This window comes from Lactuca sativa, chromosome 9 (assembly GCF_002870075.4).
Source record: "Lactuca sativa cultivar Salinas chromosome 9, Lsat_Salinas_v11, whole genome shotgun sequence".
In the NCBI taxonomy this organism is placed as follows: domain Eukaryota; kingdom Viridiplantae; phylum Streptophyta; class Magnoliopsida; order Asterales; family Asteraceae; genus Lactuca; species Lactuca sativa.
The window spans coordinates 97,467,191-97,489,273 of NC_056631.2; positions in this window are offsets into that span (position 1 = coordinate 97,467,191).

A 22,083-nucleotide genomic window follows, 5' to 3' on the forward strand; every position below is an offset into this window, starting at 1 on the left:
TGTCATGGTTCGAGTACCATGCATCGTATCAAATTGAGGAGTGATGTTATGGTTCAAGTACCATACATCGTAGCAGATTGAGGAGTGATGTTATGGTTCGAGTACCATACATCGGAGCAGATTGGGAAGTGATGCCATGGTTTGAGTACCATGCATCTTAGCAGATTGAGGGGTGATGTTATAGATTCGAGTGCCATGCATTGTAGCAGATTGAGAAGAGATGTCAGAGGCTGAGTATCATGGTTCTTAGCATATGATGCTTTTGATTCTCCGGTTGTCTGATCAGGATTGATTGGTGGAGTTGGACGCGATGGGGTTTCAGGCTTAAGGGCCATGATTGAGTTCGAAAAGGCATCCCTTGAAGGCGAGGTCGAGAGCATTTCAGAGTACCTTGGTAAGATGTCATATGTAGTCGCAAGACTCAAGGATTAGTAGAGGAGGCTTTTATGAGGGATTGCGGTCTGAGTGACCAATCAGCCGATGGAAGAGATGTCACCTTCTGTGACTTGTTGGGTGCTATTTATGTTTCCTAAGGGAAGTAGGAGAGGCGTGAGATTTTAGTTTTGGGTTTAGGAGTAAACCCTACGGGTTGACATTGATGTCGATTTTTCCACCAGAGTATCAGGCAGCATGTCTGCCACAAGGAAATGATCTACCATGAGCAGTTAGTCAGTGGGGACTGAGATGGTCAAGGACTACATTACACCCTAATTGAGTATAGTAGGGCGTGTGGTAGTAGTATTAGCGGGTAATCCAGTTAAGTATATCAAAGCGGTGGCTCTTCTGTCTATGATGGACATTGAGTATAGTAGTGGAGTCCCTATTCTCGTGATGATTCACGTGTTGGAGCGGGGGTTGAGAAGTGGAGGAGGAGGAGTATGATGATTTATTGTTTCAGTCTAAGAGTCACTGATAGTACTGAATAGTGGGGATGTTCTGTATTAGGATGGTATGAGACTTCGAATGGCTAGAGACAGTCGTGATGAGAAGTCCCTGAGGATTTCTTTGGAGATTTAGGGTATTTGAGGTTTATTGATCTCTACGTGGGGAGATCATTGGGCATTGTATGGCACCTTCCAAGCGTAGGTGCGATGTTTCTGGAGGAAACCGTCTATGGGGTAGAGTGTTGTTGCGTCAATTGGTGATGGTTCGAACCCTAAGTGGGGGAGAACCGGGTATTTTATTGAGGGAACCAGAGATTTGTACAAGAGCAGTTAGGGGTTGGATACAGAAACCTGCGGCTCGAATTCATGAGACCAGGGTCATTGGTGATCAAGGAAAGGTGCAGAGCGAGTTAATGCATGTGGTATGTGTCTGAGAAAGGAGGGGTGTCTCCACGGCAGGTGGCTAATGGTCAGGAATTTGGTGGTGGTCAGGGCCATTTCAAGTGGAAGACTCGTAATGATGGTATCGACAGTTGAGAACTTCTGGGTCGAAGTATGGATTGTATATGCCCTTTTTTGGGGTGGATAGAAGATTATCGAGCAGCCAACTCCCGGGTCGGTATGTGTATTCTTGCTTGGATTTTGAGCAGTAGGGGAAAGGGTTTCGGAGGATCATTAACGTGTTCTGAAGCGTTAGCGCTTTCTTTGTATTCCAATTGAGTGTTTGGATACACTGAAGTTGCATTTTGGGTAAAATGAAGAATTATTTATGGGGTTCAGAGTAAAGGTATTGTTTTATCTGTATGGTGATGGGAGTAGGAGATCAGTGGTTGAGACAAGACATCATGATGTTCTATAATGGTGTTCCGTGGTACCCGGGTATAATGTCCCGATTTCGGAGTTATTTAGAATCTTGAGTTTGAGACGACTAGTGGTGTATCATGTATCTACGGTTCCAATGGGAGCCCTTCGGGTATTGACATCAAGAGGGATTATTTAAGAAAGTGGATCTCCGTAGAGGTAGGTATTTTGTTATAGTAGTTGCCGCCAGAGTCTGTGATGTATATGTGGGGCAAGTGTGTGTAGCTATCCATGGTAGTCCATGGAGCATGAGTTAGTGGACGTAGTGTGGCGTTGTGATGAGAATGAGAGTAAAGGGTGAAGCTACGGGGAGTCGTAGTATTCACTAGTCAGAGGGTGTTGTGATGCTACGGGGAGCCGTAGTACTCACAAGTCAGAGAGAGGGAGTCGTGGTACTACGGGGAGCCGTAGTACTCACTAGACAGTTGGTGTTATGGTGCTACGAGGAGCCGTAGTACTCACTAGTCAGAGGCTGTCGTGATGTTACAGGGAGCCTTATTACTCACTAGACGGCAAGAGAGAGTGATGTTGGAGTGTTCTCCGATCAGTGTATGATGCATAAGAGTTTTAGGCTTGAGTAGCCTTAGTATTGAGTTTTTGGAGCCTGGTGGTTGAACCAGAGGCGAGGCTGGGGTCTCTGTCTCTGTCAGGGCTAAGTCGATTTCCGGTTGGAGTGTAGTTTTCATTTGAGAATTTTGTAACTTGTGTGTCACAGGGCCGAGATAGTTGATGCGAAGGGGAAGTCAGTGGGAGCTCTTCTACGGAGAGCCGGGCAGAGTGAGCGGATGATTCAGATGCTCAAGAACATGCTTCGGGCATGTGTATTGGATTTTGGAGAGAGTTGGGACATGTACTTACCCTTGGCTGAGTTTTCCTATACAACAGCCATCATTCGAGCATTGGTATGCCACCCTTTGAGTTGTTGTATGGGAGAAGGTGTCAGACTCCCATTTGTTGGGGAGAGACAGGGCAGCATGTGATGGGTAGTACAGAGATGGTACTTCAGATGACCGAGCAGATTCAACAGGTCAGACAGAGGTTACTGATGGCCCAGAGCTGTTAGAAGAGTTATGCGGATAGACGACGGTCAGACCTCGTGTTGTGTTAAAAAGCGATATGGAATTTGGAGCTGAAATTTATGAATGTGATGTTTCAGGACACTTTTGAGCGAGCATGGTTATGCTTTTGTGTCTGAGGGCAGAGTGTTGGGATTCTTTGTTCGGTTGGTTTCTGATAGCAGTTTAATAGATGTGCCCCGGTGGAGTATGAACCCTTTTAGTTGTGGGGAGTGATTCGTATGATTTAGCATGATTGGTTTGAAGGAGCAATAGCCGGTTGTTGGATGTGGTCTTATGAGAATCAGAGAGCCAGTGAGTAGCGGGGTTGATATTCGAGGAGCGAATATCATAGTGATCGCTCGAGTAGCCGGTCAGGCGGTGGGTCAAGCCACTAGAGTTTTGGGTGTTGGGAAGGAGTATTTTAGCGATGAAAGAGTTGGTTTAAATTTTGGTTTGGAAGTTTTATGTGGTTTCGCGTGTCCATAGAGAAAGATATCGGTGTAGTATGAAGATCTTTTCAGTAGTGCCTTTCGGGTTGTTAGTTTCAATCTATGAGTGGTTACGGAGTGATTACGAGGGCGAAATCTAATTCAAGTGGGGGAGAATTGTAACATCTGGATATCCAGGCATGGAAATTTGAGTATTTTATATTGGAATATGAAGAGACTAGGCGAGTTGATGCCTCAACTCTTCGAGTAGGATCGCGACTTGGTGATCTGTTTAATGAAGGGACTCGACGAGTCGGGTATCTAAACTCGCCGAGTCAGCACTGTTAAGGAAAACCCTAATTGCCCAGGTTTGAAACCTATTTAAAGGACCTTATAGCCCTCTTGTGTCGCTACCAGTCCAGAGAGAGGTACCCTAGAGAGCTGGAGCGAAGAGTGAGAGAGATAAAGCCATTCTAAGCATTTCTTGGTGTGATTTTGCAAGGGAGAAGTCATTTCCAGCAGGGGGAGGTCAAGGGAGTTGTTGATTCAGAGTTCCTGAGCTTATATCTTCATTGTAGAGGTATCAAATTGTTTTCCCTTTTCTGTTTTGGGTGAGATTGGTGATTTTAGGGTTTTTACACCTTCCTATGGCTTGTAGTGATGAGTATAGGGTCCCTTTGTGTGAGAGATCCCAGATTTGGACCCATAGAGGTCCATAGGGCCTTATTTTATATGCTTTATGTTGATTCATGGAGAGAATGAGACTTTGATGCCATTCTTGGAGCCATTTCGCCAAGGAAAGCCTTGTGAGCTTTGCATGTATGTCAAGCCTCGACCTTTATGTGGTTATTGGTCGTAGGGAAACCAGATCTATGGGTTAGAGGAACACATCTGACCCCAGAAGGTCAGATGAGTGTTGGCATGGGAGCAACTCGCCGAGTCCATGGGGGAGACTCGACGAGTCGAGTCGGGTTGCCCGCGATTCAGATCTAGTGGAAACCCGTCGAGTGGAAGGTTCACTCGACGAGTCGAGTGAGGCTGTGGAAGAGTCAAAAGACACGCATGGACTTGCCGAGTCACCCTTGTGTACTCGACGAGTCTGGTCAGTGTTGACCATTGACTTGAGTTGACTTTTGTTGACTTTTAGGGTTTGGTCAACAATTGGTCATGTGGACCATTTGAAGGGTAAAATGGTCTTTTTTCCTTTTTAGAGGACATGGAAGGGACTAGTCTAGTCGGAGAGCCGTTATTGATTGAGATAATTGTTTATGTATTTAGGCAGAGGCTAGATCAGCGTATCCACGTGCGAGATTACCAGAGACATCCGAGGTGAGTCTTCTCACTATACTTTACTTAGAGTGGTATCAGAGTTAAGTGACAAAGTTAGGATCAGAGGGTCCACAGAGTTAGGATTAGAGTTATGTGCCAATGTATTTGTATGCTATTTATGTTATGAGATTTGTTTGTGATATGTGATATGCATGATTCAGAGTTACCAGAGTTAGGACCTTTGGGTCCATAGAGTTAGGGCCAGAGGGTCCATAGAGAGTTGGGACTGGAGGGTCCCACTGAGACACACTGACCAGAAGGTCAATAGAGTTATAGCCTTGAGTGGCTAATATGTTTTAGAGTGGTATTTTGGGGAACTCACTAAGCTTCATGCTTACAGTGTTTTGTGTTATGTGTTTCAGGTTTCCTCAGAATAACAGGACGGCACCGGCTCGATTGTACACACCGGAGGAAGTGTTTGTTTTGGAGGATCCTGGTTTATTAATTGATTGAACAAAAGAGTCATGATTTGTAATTTAAATAAAAATGATATTTTTATGAAATTTGTTAAAGAAATAAGCGAATTCAAATGAAAATTTTGTTTTGAAAATTTTGGTGTTACAAGGCTATCATCATTATTAAGAATAAAGATTCATCCCTATATCATTAAAGAAAAACACAAAATAAATATCATAAGAGTGTACATACCTTTATATTAGTGCTTTTGTGAGTCTTCCCTAACTAGTTATCCTATTGAAGCTAGGACATGGGATCTCCAATGGAACTAGGTTAGGTTTATATTGAGTGGTGACTCATTGTGTTGGCTTTAAGCCCATTCCCCTCGATCTGAAGAAAACTTGCTCTTTACTAAGGCCTTTTGTCAACATATCAACTATATTTTCCTTAACTTTATGTAACTAATGGAAATAATTCCATTTTTCAGCAAGTCTCTTATTATAATATGTCTGCACCTAATATGTCTCGACTTGTCATTATATAATTGATTTTATGCTCTAGTAAGAGAAGTCATGTTGTAAATGATGGGTTTTGAGCATTCTAACACTCCTAAGGTGTACATGCAACCCTAGAAACCTTGGATCTATGTTTTACTAATATACATGCAAATTTTCTTTTCCAAGGTTCTTAACCTAACTAGCATGGCATGGGGAACATTGAAACATAAAAAGCTAGTAGAGTTACATACCTTTTGATAGTGGTTGATTGCTTGGAATTTGAGAGCCTAGCACTAATAATGTGGATGCCTCAAATGGAAGTCACAAATCACCACAAACCTTTGAAACTTGAGAGAATAGTAGAACACTTCTTGAAATCGGCCCACCCTTGTTCTCACACAAAACTAGTCAATTTCAAGTGCCAAGGACTCCTTTATATAGTGTGGTGGATTAGGGTTACATCCATGTAAACCCTAATACCCATGACCTTTCATTTACATGAGATCCATGGTTAAAGCTCCATGGACTATCCATGAACTTATCACGCAAGCCTAGCCCATTCTAAATAAGCATTAAGCCAACACTATATAAATACAAGAGTCCATATTTAGTTAGTCACACTTTTGATCACTAAATTAATTTTAGATCAAGACTAATTAAATAATATGATTTCATATTAATATATTAGAACTTATAATATATTAATAAATCATAAATTATACTATTCTCAAAAGATTATCCATATAAATTGTTCGGGTGAAGTGCAACCCAAATGGACCATGCCGGGTCGGGTCGAGTACATCTCACATATAGTTATGGACTTAGACACCTTATCCAACAGTCTCCCACTTGGATAAGTCTAATAACTATATTTGCAATTATGACTTCAGGAACCAACTGGCAATCATAACTCTTAAAATTCTGTTGAATTATGAAGCGCCATTTTAGATAAGGGATCATATAATCCTCTGTTCATGATATCAGCCGGACAAATACATGGAACAATGTCTTACTTATTGTCCAATAGTTTGTTTCCCGATTTCCGATTTGTTTGACATAGAACTTAATTGAACACTTCAATTTAGTTCTGACCGGACCCGATACATAGGTCAACACAAAATCATCGAGGGGCCCATATATCGCTTCTAATCCAAGAAGAAACAGATAACCTTCGACTCATATGCTTGTTCTACTACTTGTTGAATCATACACAAAGGCACGTTTTATAACATCGAGTTACCAATGCATTTTTGTACAATCAATGTATAACCAACTCATAGTCAACAAGTCATATCTCTAGGTTTGAAGACTTATATGATATTACTGTCTCACGATCAGGGACGGATGCTTTAAGGGGGCAGAGGAGGCCTTGTCCCCCTCGTTTTTTGGCCTTCTAAGGATGGATTATTGTGCAGATGAGGAGCTTCGACTTGTAACAGAGTGAAAAAAGGTAGAAGTTGCTGAACTTTGAAACATAAAGCGATAATGAAAGGAAATCTATAGAGTAGCATAAAGAAAGAAACAAGAAATTTTCTGATGTATCCAATGATTTGTTATTTGTTCGTGGCCCCTACAACCTAAGTTGCACATCATTTGTAAACCATTGATTTGTGATTGTTTACAGAAGGTGAGAAGGAATATAAGAGATACTTTAATGTTTCCAAAATTCAAATGATCTATATAGAAGAGACATATATGTCTGCTTCGTTTGGTTCTTCAATGTCGAAGGAATATAAGAGATAATTTAATGTTTCCAAAATTCAAATGATCTATATAGAAGAGACATATATGTCTGCTTCGTTTGGTTCTTCAATGTCCCCTGCCTCCTACATATCCCAAAATCAATTGGGATTAGGTAGTTTTTAAAAAGGCTTTATATCATTAATGGAATTTAATGGATTGTTGGGCTTGTATTACTTTAGCCGTAACTATTAGAAATTAGAAACACGTGATATGTAATTGAGTTATTTAATCTAATTGTACAGGTAAGTTGTTTGTTTTACTTTAACAAGTTGTGGTAAGTTATTTTATTATTGATAGTTTATTTGTTTTATATTAATAAATTTGTTATTAAAGAATTTCCTTTATTTGTGCAAAATAAAGTCTGTCATTTTGATTATGTGTTTTTAAAAGTTAAAGTAAACTTACTTGTCAACCTAGAAAAAAAATCATCCCCTCCAAAAAATATTTACGTTTGTTTCTCATTGCTTAGGAAAAATCATATTATTTACATTTTTAATCTATCATAACTTGAACCAAATTAATTTGCTATTTTTTTTGAAATTTTGTTTCTGGTCCCCTTGTTTTGATATTCATGTTCCGCCCATGCTCACGATCACTCGAGATAAATTCCATGAAGTGATACAAGTGAGCATGGGTTGAATCCAATACTTAGAACTTATGAGCACTCATGAGTGTTGTAGCAACTCTTGCTATGTCCAGTACCTTGGACACCTACAAGCCAACTTCATGATAGTCTTGATTTATATCTACTTCCAACATATGACTGACTGTGCAGAATTTGAATAATATGATATACCAAAACATAATTATTCTGGAAGTCAAAACATGAAAATTGAAATGATAGTAAACGATTGACAGAAGATAGCAACACTTATACTTATAAATAAACAACATATTTTATTTACCATCAAATGTTAATTACACTTTACACATTTCAAAAGCTATCTAATTACTCAAACTAATATCATCCTTCAGCCCTATGCGCCTCACATGTTGGAGATGCTTAACCCTACCCAGTCCCTTCGTGAGGGGATCTGTTGGGTTCTCATCCGATGATACCCTGTTTGCCATGAAGAGTCCTTCTTCTATTCGATGTCTGATGAAGTGATATTTTCTGTCGATGTGTCTGGATCTTCCATGATCCCTTGGTTCCTTGGCTAAGGCAACTACACTTTCACTATCACAAAAAATCTCCATAGGCTCCTTTATAACTGGTACAACTCCAAGGTCTCCAATGAAGTTCTTTAGCCATATAGCCTCCTTTGTTGCCTCACTTGCCGCTATATACTCTGATTCGCAAGTTGAATCAGCCACTGTCTCCTGTTTGGAACTTTTCCAAGTTATTGCTCCTCCATTTAAGGTAAAGACCCAGCCTGACTGAGAGTGGAAATTATCCCTATCAATCTGGAAGCTAGCATCACTATACCCTACTACTCTCAAGTCATCACTCCCACCAAGGGTAAGTACCCAGTCCTTAGTCCTCCGCAGGTACTTGAGAATGTTCTTTACCGCTGTCCAGTGAGCCTTGCCAGGGTTCCCCTGATATCTGCTGACCATGCTTAACGCAAAAGCCATATCAGGACGAGTACAAGTCATAACATACATGATCGAGCCTACAACGGAAGCATACGGAACTCGACTCATCTCTGCTATCTCAGCCTCTGTACTCAGGCTCTAAATCTTACTCAGTCTGGCGTTACTCTGGATCGGTAACTCACCTTTCTTGGAGTTTTGCATGTTGAACCTTTTCAGCACTTTGTCCACATAGGTGCTTTAACTAAGTCCAATTAGTCTCTTACTCCCGTCTCTCATAATCCTTATCGCTAGGATATAAGCAGCTTCTCCAAGGTCCTTCATAGCAAAACACTTCCCAAGCCAGGGATTTAGTTCCTACAGGGCTGGGATGTCATTTCCTATGAGTAGTATGTCATCCACATAGAGTACAAAAAAGCTAACTATACTCCCATTAGCCTTGACCTATACACAAGATTCATCTACGCTCCTTGAAAAGCCAAACTCTTTGAATTTCTCATCGAAATAAAGATTCCATATGCGAGGTGCTTGTTTCAATCCATAGATGGATTTCTCAAGCTTACACACTCTATTAGGGTACTCTACGCTGACAAAATCCTCTGTCTGAATCATGTAAACATCCTCAGCCAACTTTCCATTAAGGAAAGCGGTTTTGACATCCATTTGCCATATTTCATAGTCATGAAATGCAGCAATGGCTAGCATAACCCTAATAGACTTAATCTTTGCGACCGGTCAAAAAGACTCATCATAATCAAATCCCGGAGTTTGAGAAAAGCCCTTTGCAACCATTCGCGCCTTATAAGTGTGTACATTACCATCCATGTCGGTCTTCTTCTTAAAGATCCATTTGCACCCGATTGTCTTACGACCTAGTACATTGTCAACCAAGTTCCAAACTTGATTGTCATACATGGATTGTATCTCGCTGTCCATAGCCTCTTTCCATTTAGCAGCCTCAGGGCCTGCCAGGGCTTCCGAGTAGTTGTTAGGTTCATCCAGACTTTCCAGTGTACTATCACTGATAAGTGTATCACCTTTCGCAGTAATATGGAAACCATAGTAATGCTTAGGTGCATTCCTAACTCTTGTGGACCGCCTCATAGGTACAGACTCATCTGTCGGATCAACAAGAGTTTCCTCCTCAGGTTGATTGCTAGGGTTGAGGTTCCTTCATCACTTAACTCTTGAATTTCTTCAAGATCAATTTGCCTCCCACTGTTTCCTTGGCTCATGAACTCTCTCTCGCGAAAGACTCCTCTCTTTGCTACAAAGACCACATTATCACTGGGTCTGTAGAAGAGGTAACCAAAGGATCTCTATGGGTAGCCAATGAAAATACACCTCTCACTTTGAGGTTCGAGCTTATCGTGCGTCTCGCGCCTCATGAAAGCCTCGCAACCCCTAATCTTGATGTGGTCCAGATTGGGAGCTTTTCCATTCTTCATCTCGTGAGGTGTTTTGGCAACCTTTTTGGTAGGGACTAGATTAAGAATATGGGCGGCAGTCTCTAAGGCATACCCCTAAAATGAGATTGGTATCGAAGCTCGACTCATCATGGAACGAACCATATCCAATAAGGTTCGATTATGCCTCTTAGCTACACGATTAAGCTGTGGAGTCCTGGGAGGTGTCAATTGTGAGACAACCCACATTTCTTAAGATAGTCAAGGAACTCTATACTAAGATATCCACCACCTCAATTGGATTGAAGCATCTTAATGTTCCTTCCCAAATGATTCTCCACTTTCTGTTTAAACTCCTTGAACTTTTCAAAGGTTTCTGACTTATGCTTGATTAAGTAGACATATCCATATTTACTAAAATCATCAGTAAAAGTCATATAGAAGCGGTTATCATCCTTTGTGGCGGTTCTGAAGGGCCCACACACATCAGTATGTATGAGATCCAACAAACCCTCACCCCTAGCACAAGAACCAGTGAATGGTGACTTTTTCATTTTCCCAAGCAAACAAGATTCACAACTATCATCCGACTTTAGGTCAAATGACTCCAAGACTCCATCCTTTTGGAGTTGGCCTATGCGTTTCTTGCTTACATGTCCAAGACGACAATGCCATAATGATGCTTTATCTAAGCTAGTGGAAGAATCGATACACAAGACATTATTTCCTAGTTCATATACAACTGACATAGTTTCATACACACCATCACAAGGTATTGCTTTAAAATAAAGAACATTATTAAAGAAAGAATTAATACCACCACATTCATTATCAAACGAAAAGGTAAACCCTTGTTTGTACAAACCATGAAAGGAAATAATATTTCTCGCCATTTTAGACGAGCACCAACATTTATTCAAATCTAATGTAAACCCACTACTTAGCAACAAAGAGTAAACTCCAATCTTGGTGACATGTGAAGATTTCCTATTCCCTATGATTAAGTTTATCTTCCCATGCTCCACATTCTCACTTCTTCTTAGTCCCTGCAAATCAGAACATATGTGAATACCACAACCTGTATCAAGGACCCAAGAATTAGAATAGGGTGAATTATTAGATAATATAGTGTAAATACCTGCATGGTTGGGTTTCACTTCCCCATCCTTAACATCTTGCAGGTACTTTGGCCAGTTTCGCTTCCAGTGCGACTTTTCATGGAAATAAAAGCATTCAGCCTCTTTAGGGTTGGCAGAAGGAGTGACGAAACCTTTCTTGGTTCCACTTGAAGTGGAGACATCAAGGGACTTTCCCTTGGTACCCTTCCAAGGTCTCTTCCTCTTCTTTCCTTTGCCTTGCCCGATTGCCAAGACAGGGGCCGCGGTAGGGGTAGGAGTAATAACAACCGATTTACCCTTAAGACCACTTTCGGCGGTCTTCAAGAGTCCTTGAAGTTTGTTGAGTGTAACTTCCTCCTTGTTCATGTGGTATTTCATTCGGAATTGATCATAACAAGAAGGTAAGGAGTGCAAAATGATGTCAATTGCAAACTCCTCGAGAAAGTTCACATTCAGTTTCAGCAACCGGTCCACATACCTTTGCATTTGCTGCATGTGGCTCGTGATGGGTTCACCATCCTTCATTCAGGTTGCTATCATGGAGGAGATGATTTCATATCGCTCTTGAAGAGCACCCTAATGGTATCTTTCCATCAAATCCTGGTGCATCCCAAAAGGATAGAAGTCCTCATAGGACTTTTAGAGCTTGGTTGTCATTGTGGCCAACATGATACATGCCACTTTGGTAGCATCTCTCTCATGTGCCATAAAGTCAGCGATCTCCTCAGGAGTAGCAAACGACTCATCAATTTCCTTAAGCTCCTTGTCGAGGACATATTCCTTGTCCTCATAAAGAGTGACCATCCTGAGGTTCCGGATCTAATCTATAAAGTTGGAACCATCGAAGATGACTCTCCTACAATAGTTCATGAGAGAGAAGGAGCCGGTAGCGTTTAAGCCAGAAGCAACATTGTTGGAAGACATCTGAAAAAGAAGAAAGACAAGTTTAGATTAAATATAAAGATAGTCCTTAATAAGACACCTGATATGGGCATATTTAGTTATAAAATTCATGCATTATCTTAATACTTTATGTTGTTTTTGTCTCATTTAATGAACAAAAGGTGCTTAATTAGCTTAAATATTTCATTTTCAGTAACAAAGACATGCTCGGATGGAAAAGGAAGCGGAACTAGCGATTGGAGGCTTGGATCTTGGATTTTGAAGAAAGAAGGATGTTGCTGGACAACTTGACCCCTCGTTAGTGTTTTGGCCATATCTCATGAACCGTAACTCCGATTGACGAGATTCAAAATGTTCTGAAAAGTAGACACAATTTCAGACGACTTTCATGTTTTGAGAGAATGTTGATTCGAAACGTACTCGGCGAGTAAGGTCGATTACTCGGCGAGTTGTATCGAACTTTCGTGATTCTGGACGCGCTGACTTGCCGTACACGGGTTTTAAGTGACGAACTCGCCGAGTAGGTCACTGGACTCGCCGAGTAGCCTCTGTTTTGTGAAAATCTATATAAAGGGACTTTCAGATCGATACCCTAGCATATAGATGAACCCTTGGAGGCCAATTGTCGACTAAAGGTGTTGCTGGAGTGTGGGAAGCAAGGGAATCAACCCTACATTCAATTTTAAGGAGAATCAAGTTTACTCTTTACCTAATCTCTTGTTTGAACTATGTTTTTACCAATTGGTTTCGTTTTTGAGCTTGTTTCTGCTGTAATCATGAGCTAAAAACTCATAACTTCTGTTTAGGTAGATGAATTTGTGAACATGGATTGATTATTTGATTAGGATTAATTTTAATTGGTGATTATGTTTTATTAAGCTTGTTAAAGAACCTTATATGTTAACAATAACTATTCTTCTGTTAATAAATTAGTAATTAAGTTGTATGAACATCTCTTAGTTATTAATTTCATATGATTTATTGTGACCACATAGTTGTATGTCTAGGAATAACGAATGTGAAACTAGAATTAATTTGAAGATAGGTAAGTTAATGTGTGAGCTTGTGTGATACACCATCAACAAGAGGTTAATTGAATCACCAATTTGATTAACTATTACAAGTCTTATTTAACCCGAATCAATAACTAGGAAATCCGTTGATTTAGACAACTGGCCACTGCTTGAGTTAATTTGTTTCCTAAAGATTAGTAATAGCGAACGTGGAACTAATCATCTTAGTCGGTAGCCAATGAAGAATTAATCCGATACATCGAAATCATCCATGGGAACAAATGAGTCGAACCTAAACAGAAGTCCTCTTTATTATTGAATTTAGTTGATTTTTATTTTCTTAGCTCTTAGTTTCTTAGTTTAAGTTTTAGTTAATTTTTTAAGTTTCTAGTCTTGCAAAACTAGAGAAAACCCCCTTTCTATTACTTGTTTTATTTAGATAATATTAGCATCTATTTTAATTGTTTACCGTTCCCTGTGTTCGATACCCTACTTACCTGAACTAAACTACTAATCGATAGGTACACTGCCTTTCGTGTGTTTGTCTTTGTGTTTAAGTTAGTAGGATTAAAACTAGTTGGTTTTACACACATCAACACCCAAATGTAATATTAAGGCTAGGACCCAACATAATATTTTATAACTTAGAAGAGGGATGCCGTAATCCAAGCTACAAAATATATGAAGGTAGGTGAATGACGATTCACCAATTTCCACCATAAAAACGAAATAAATTATTAGGTTTTAATTGGATTTTGAAATCCCAGATTCTTTTGAGATTCGTTGAACTTTTCAATGGCATGTTTCAATCTCGAATGTGCCCTTCAAGTTTTGTAACTGGGATGCCGAGGATCACAAAAGATTACTTGGTACTCTTAATGTTTATCACCTAACCGATGTGCCGATTAACCTCACACGCTCCACCGATCTATGATAAACCTTAAACCACCCTTTGCCTACCTTGTTAAGTCCAGGTTAGTGTGCCGGTTAACCACACACGCTCCACTAACGACATAATCAAAGTGCAAAGTGTAATTTCATGGGTTAGCACCTTATTCACATTTTCCTAAAGTAACTAAGATTAGGAATTTATAAAAGCATTTAGTTACTTTACATTCATCATACTTTTAATGAGGATTTAAAGTCCTTGTCCTACCCATTCGGATAACGACCCTCTACCTGTTAACAAAGCGGTGGGTGAGAGTGGACACCCATTAAGCTTCCATTTTATAGGCAACAACCTTATACCCCCTTATAGACCGGCTTCGTGAATGAGGCCTACTAACGGTAAAACGACTTGTTCTTATACATATATAAATATTATTAAACTTATAATATTATAAAGTATAAGGGTTGAATCTTAAATTTTAAAATTCTAAGGGTTGGAACTAAAGTTGTACCAAGGTGTGTGAGACTTTACATGTTCCAAAACTCGAGGGCAAGTTTTGTAACTTTCAAAACTTTTCATCTTTCATAACTTATGAGTTAATAGTTTATTAAAATGAGAGACTTTTCATTTTATGTAACCTATGTGTTTATTAATTGACTTTAAAAGAAATACTTTTGGTAATCCATAACTTGAGGACAAATTATGGATTCCATTAAAACACATCAAGATCAAGAATTAAACTACCAAGCAAGTTGCAAATAATTCCTATGATCCTCTGAACTCATAAGTGTATGAACATTCATATCAACAATTTGAAGAATCATAAAAAACACATATAAGACTTGAAATTTTGATAATAGCTATTGAAAATGGTTTAGCATAACCATTACACCATCTGAAACAAGTTTTATAAGACCAAAACAGTTTAAGGTAGTGTTTCTAGTCCATTTCCAGCAGCAACACTCGAAAAACTGCATTCAGGGGCTCCTACTCGTCAAGTTCAAGAACCTAATCGACGAGTAGGATGAATTAACCCATGGACTCGTTGAGTCCCCCCGTGGACTCGGCGAGTTCATGCTGCAGAATGCAGAAACCTGAGTTTTTTCAACAAGTTTGCATCAAGTATCATGAAAACAAGCTTAGGCTCTGATACCATTGATGGGTTTTGAGCATTCTAACACTCCTAAGGTGTACATGCGACCCTAGAAACCTTGGATCTATCTTTTTCTAAGATACATGCAAATTTGCTTTTCCAAGGTTCTTAACCTAACTAGCATGACATGGGGAACATTGAAACATAAAAAGCTAATAGAGTTACATACCTTTTGATAGTGGTTGATTGCTTGGAGTTTGAGAGCCTAGCACCAATAATGTGGATGCCTCAAATGAAAGTCACAAATCACCACAAACCTTAGAAACTTGAGAGAATAGTAGAACACTTCTTGAAATCGGCCCACCCTTGTTCTCACATAAAAGTAGTCAATTTCAAGGGCCAATGACTCCTTTATATAGTGTGGTGGATTAGGGTTACATCCATGTAAACCCTAATACCCATGACCTTTCATTTCCATGAGATCCATGGGTTAAAGCTCCATGGACTATCCATAGACTTACCATGTAAGCCTAGCCCATTCTAAATAAGCATTAAGCCCACACTATATACATAAAAGAGTCCATATTTAATTAGTCACACTTTTGATCACTAAATGAATTTTAGATCAAGACTAATTAAATAATATGATTTCATATTAATATATTAGAACTTATAATATATTAATAAATCATAACTTATACTATTCTCAAAAGATTATCCATATAAATTGTTCGGGTGAAGTGCAACCCAAATAGACCATGTCGGGTCGAGTCAAGTACATCTCAAATATAGTTATGGACGTAGACACCTTATCCAACAGTAATATCTTGATTTTCAGGTAATTCCATTTACACCCTTATTATGTAAAATGTTTGAAAAGTTAGTCCCCTTAGGTATTTAAAAGAAACAAGTGGATGCTGGCTGGTACGTTGGGCGTACTCGCTCAGACCACAAACCCTAAGTTTTAGGGCTTGGACCCTATTTAAGCAACATTATGGACATTGAGGCTTCTCCCTCATTGTCCTCCTTACCCTAAGAGCTTATCCAGGAAACCCTAGCATTTTCTTGTGTGTTCAGAGTTAGTTAATTAAAGTCCTGATTGTGGTTTAAGACCTAATTATTAATTAAGGTATTATTTGGTTGATTAGTACGGGGATTCTCCGGTTCTGCAGCCCAAGCATCTGTTTGTTTAGCAGCAGATTGATGTGAGTTTGCTCACTATATTGTAGGACACTAGGGATTATATGTGCTTGTAGTATTTGTGACTCCTGATGTATGTCTGTATGCACGTGTGCCTATTTGCTATATGTATGTGGGGTAAAATAGACTCGGGGGTGAAATAGACCCATACAGTTGAAAAATACCGATTGAGTTAAAATAGAATCGGGGGTGAAATAAACCCAAGGGTGAAATAGACCTGGTACAGCCTTGTGGTGACATATGAGTTGAAATAGATTCGGGAGTGAAATAGACCCACGTGTGAAATAGACAAGGTACAACCTTATACTGACGTATATGTATGGTATGTGGTATTTTGGGGAACTCACTAAGCTTTGTGATTATGATTTTTAGTTTGTGTTTCAGGTACTTTCGGTTCGAAGGGGAAGAGCTCGGGATTATCGCATCATACACACCATGATTTTCCGCCTTATTTGACTTTGATGTATTTTTGGATGATTGTTGACATGCTTTGATTTTCTTTATGGTTTTTATAAACATGTTGATTGATGGTTTTATTAATACAAAAAAATGGGTTATGAATTTTGGGATGTTACAAGTTGGCCTCAGAGCCTTGGTTTGAGGGATTCGGGCATACTCTTGGGTGTGTCTGAACTCAAATTGAGGGTTTGGTAGATTTTTCATAAAAAAATGTTTTATTAAAGGATTTTATTATAAATGAAAAGGGTGTGGTGCATGCAATCGACAGAGCTCAAGTAAGTTCTCCTAGAATACCCATACATCTTTTATGTGATTTGCTTTGAATTGTAAATTTGTGAATCGCATGCTAGATTAGGGTCGAGGATCTGCTCAGGATTACATGATAGAATGCTAGAAGAGATGCCTTTATATGCCTACTGTATGAGCTTATAGACTTGCATGCTAGATTAGATTAGTTATTTGATAGAATAGTTTGTTTAGGTTATGCTTTGATTCAGATTACTCAATGCTCGAATGTTGCTTGTTTTGTGCTTTTAGGATTTCTCATTAATAACAACTAACTAGTAAGAGAATGTGTTAAGTTACATATTACTAAGATTAGATAATTTTAGAAGGTTAGGTTTAACTGTATTGCATAACTCTTGTTTGAGTCTAACCGTTGTAGCGTGAGACCTTTCAATCAAAGAAGTATCTGATGTCGGTAATATGTAATTTGTGTGCATGAGGTAGTTCGATGGTGTTAAAGGGAGTTTCTTCTGCAGCTGATAGTGGAGAGTGGTATGATGGTAGCCCTAGTATAACCTAGGAGGCATTTCGGTGCAGTAAGCCTTGCTTTGCGAGAGACCGTCAGGGCGATCCTTAAGGAAAGTACGAATTGATGTGGAAGGTAGTATTGGGGCCGTACTACTAGAAGCAAAGGATCTTTACTTGAGTCAAGGAAAGTCATGATGATTCCAGGGAGCTTGTAAAATGTGGGATTCTTTAAGTATGTTCTAATGGTTTGTATGGTTTATTATCAACATGGTGATCACTCGTGGAGGTTCTGGTGGTGGTACGAGTCCCGGTGATGGTTCTGGTGCCAACAGTTGTTTAGGTTCTGGCTCTAGGGTCGGACACATGGATGATCAGATGTAAGATTTCATTTCATCAGAGATTACTCGTAGTATTCTTGAGCGGACTCTTGTGATCTTTGGTTTGATCAAGGAGGGTATCATGGAAATACTGGATGAGCACTTGGGCGCTTTTTGTTCTGAGACTCAAACGAGAGCTGCACAATAGGACCAAATCAATGTACTATGAGATTATTTAACTTTTGCAGCATGTAACTTAACATATTCGTGCAATAATTAACTCACATCAATATGAGTCCTACAAAGCACAAAGCAAGCAACATTCAGCATCTAGAACAAAAATCATTGCACAATCAGGCAGTCCTATCTCAAAGGCTCCTGAAGACCTCTAGTCACTAGCATGCATCACTACCAGTTCACACAACAGGCATAAGGCATATCTCCTAATTAGGCACCTTACCTTGCAACACTAAGCAGATCCTTGGCCCTAGTCTAGCATGCAATTCTCATATACTCATATCAAACATCGATCATAAAACACATATAGGTATTTTAGGAAATACTTACTTGAGCTCAGCTGATTGCACGCATCGCAACCCCTTTTATCTTAAAAACGTTTTTAGAAAATTGTTTTCTCTTAGAAAATTTTACCAATTACTCAGTTTGAGTTTAGGCACACCTAAGAGCATGCCCGAATCCCTCAAACCAAGGCTCTGATACAAAATTGTAACGCCCCGAATTTGAACCAAAAATTTTCATTTAAATTTTTTAGTGTTTATTTAATTCACAACTACGAAAATCTTAGATAAAGACATTTAACTCAACACATTTATCAGAGTATTGTCAAAAGTTATCATGTGCACAAATCTCCCAAGGATGTGATACAATCGAGCTGTGCCTCTCCTTCAATATATGAAAACATGAAAACATTTAAACCATAAATCATAAGCACAAAGCTTACCGAGTTCTGCAAAAAACCACATACAACACAACACAAATAAACAAATATGGGTTATCAATAACCCTGGAGACTACCTGAAGTCCCAGTGGGCAAACAACATGCCTTGTGAGTTATCAACAACCATGGAGACAACCCGAAGTCTCAATAGGCAAACAACACGTCATGTGGGTTATTAACAACCCTAAAGACTACTCGATGTCTTAGTACTCACACTAGCACATATCAAATAAACCATCAAATAAGACCTAGTTGGTCAGCACATATATACTACGATACAGGAAAGTATAGAAAGAAGACTCACCTCGCACACAAGGCTAATAAACTCACACCCGAATTTTCGAAACAAGACTCCGCCTATTAATCACACCAAATAACTTTAATTAGAAATTAAGGTAATTATTTAAACTCAACTAGTCCTAAACTACGTCTAATCCACAATTTAGGCAAAAGACCAGTTTCCCCTTCCAAGACCAAAACCCTCACCAACTGGCCAAAAATCACATTTGGTCAACAAGTCAAAACTATTGACTTTTACGTGCAGCGTACCAAGGATCTATGTTGGACGTAGAGCACAACACCAGAAAACGGGTTCCCAACTGACTACGTTGGGTGTAGCCAAATTTACGCTCATTGTACTAGGCCTAAACTCCCTATCTTTTAAGCTCTTAATCATTAAGACTTTACCCCAACCTTAGATCTGACCCTAAAAGGAATTCTAATCCATAAAATCTCCAACTTTATGCCTTTTCATGGTTATAGAGAGCTTAATCCCAAAACCCCAGCTTCTAACATCACCAAAAACTCCACAACTCATTCATGAGTGAAAGGAAAGGACCACACTTGCACTTTTATGAAACCAAACACTTATAAAAGTCTGAAAGGACAACTCAAATGGTCTAGAGTAGTCCATACTCACAAAGACCAATGTTTTGGGACAAAAAAGATCATAAAACCCAATACTAGCTAGATCTAACAAGTGAATCATCAAGTTTCAAACTTTATACCTTCTGGAGTTAAGAAAAGCAATGTAGGCTCTGAATCCATAATCTTGAGCTTCAACAATCAACAAGCTTGGACTTCTATTTCTTCTAAAAATGCACCCAAAACACATAAAAAGGCTCAAGATTTGCTCTAAGGGGCTAGGGTTTCGAGTTGGAGCCTTAAGAGGGTGGAGGTTGATGTTAGGAAGGACCCCAAGAGGTTAGAGTCCTTAAATAGGTCTCAAAACCATGAAACTAGGGTTTTGTCACTATGGCGGTACGCCTTGCGTACCTTTTGTTACGCCCAGTGTAACCTACAAAAATGCGACTTCCCTTAGCCAATACGCCCAACGTACTGTCAGACTCCTTTTTTTTAGCTTAACTTCAAACAATCATAACCTTTTCGTTTCAACTTCGTTTTCGGTGACACTTATGAATAAATACATCTCGAACTAAAATCCTTAATTTATGCAAGAAGCGTGAAACATAACGTTTCCTATTTTACCCCGTAACTTCCATTGAACAATCCAAGGTTAGATTACTTATCCAACATGATACACCTCCAATAGAGTCTAAACTTCATTCTATTAAAGCTCAAGACCTTTACATGGTCACATTACAACCCTCTAATCCCGAATTAAGAAATGTTCTCAAAGAGGATGTTACACTTTTTCTTGCATTTACACTACTATGTGAATGATTTGGAAGCCGATGAATGTTTTGATTTTCCGAAATGAGATGTGAGGTGCTTTATTGGAGGATGATATTAGTATTAGCATCTTTAATTGGATTAATTAAGAATAGACCTAATTTAAATAATTATGATTGATATGTTTGGTGTATGTCTTATCGCTTAAGTTTTTTTGTGCTAATATTTGCTCGCCATTCAAAAATATATCTGTAAATAAAGTTTACCTTTTCAACACGCAAATGGTATTATAAAACAAAATGTAACATCATTACCCGTAAATAAATACATTAGTGAAAACTCTGTTATATTTAATCTTTCATACATAATCATATTGACTACGAATACCACGAAAAGTAGAAATTAACCAAAATCAAGAAAGCCAATTGAATTCTTCCGAATGACGCAGGTGATTAGAAGTGATTTGAAATGGTGTGTGATTTGAAACGGTGTGATGCTGGCATATCAACTATTCCTCCTTCAGACGACGGTGGCGATAGCGGCGAGCAATAGACTTATACTCTTCTAAATTCGGAAAACTAAACAAATCAGTTTCATCGTTCGCATGGCCGTTTGCATTCAGACCTAACCACATCGCCAGTGCCTCATCGCCTGTGGATGATACTTCCTTACCGGTGGACTGTACATCTTTGACGATGGATGATGCCGATTGGTGGGTCTCTGAATTCTTCCCGAAAAGGTCACTATCGAGTTTCTCCGAAACGTCTTTGTAATCTTTTTTGGCTCGTCTACCTACGCTGTTGCGCTTCGGTGGTTGTTCATTGCTATCTATTTTTTCACTGCCAGAAGGTTGGGAAACGAAGGTTTGATTATTCACAGCTTCAACAGACGATGGTTGTACATTATTACTATATATTTCATCGTTGCCAGAAGCTTGAGAACCGACGGTTTGACAAACAGCTCCGACAGAAGATGCTTGCCCATAAGTACTATATGTCTGATCGCTGCCAGAGAGCTGATCAGAAACAAAAGTTTGTCTCACATCTCCAACCGGTGGTTGTACATAACTATATGGCTGATAGTTGCTGACGGTTGGCCAAATAGCTCCAGAAGATGGTGTTTGTCCATGACTACTAAATCTCTGATCGCTGCCGGAGAATTGAGACACAAAGGGTTCCATCGGAGCTCCGGTAGAAGGTGGTTGTAAATAATTATATATCTGATTGTTGCTGTAAGCTTGAGAAACTATGGTTTGCCCAACAGCTCCAACAGACACGGCTTGTGCATAAGTACTATATGTCAGATTGCTACCGGAAAGTTGAGAAACAAAGGTTTGGCTCACAACTCCAAGAGACGGTGGTTGACCACCGCTGCTGTACAAACCGGCATGATCTAACCCAGGGGTGACAGGTGCGCCTTGAAACTGATTAAGCGAGTTCCATTGGCCATAGCCGAGATACGAGTATGACAGAGGTTGCCCATGGATATTAGTAGCCATCTGATAGTAACTTGAATAATTTATCGCCGCCGGTGAGAAGGATGGATGTCCGTTGCTGGGATACATCTTGCCAGAAGGGTGTTGGGCTTAGCATTCGAGATGGTGCATTAAATAC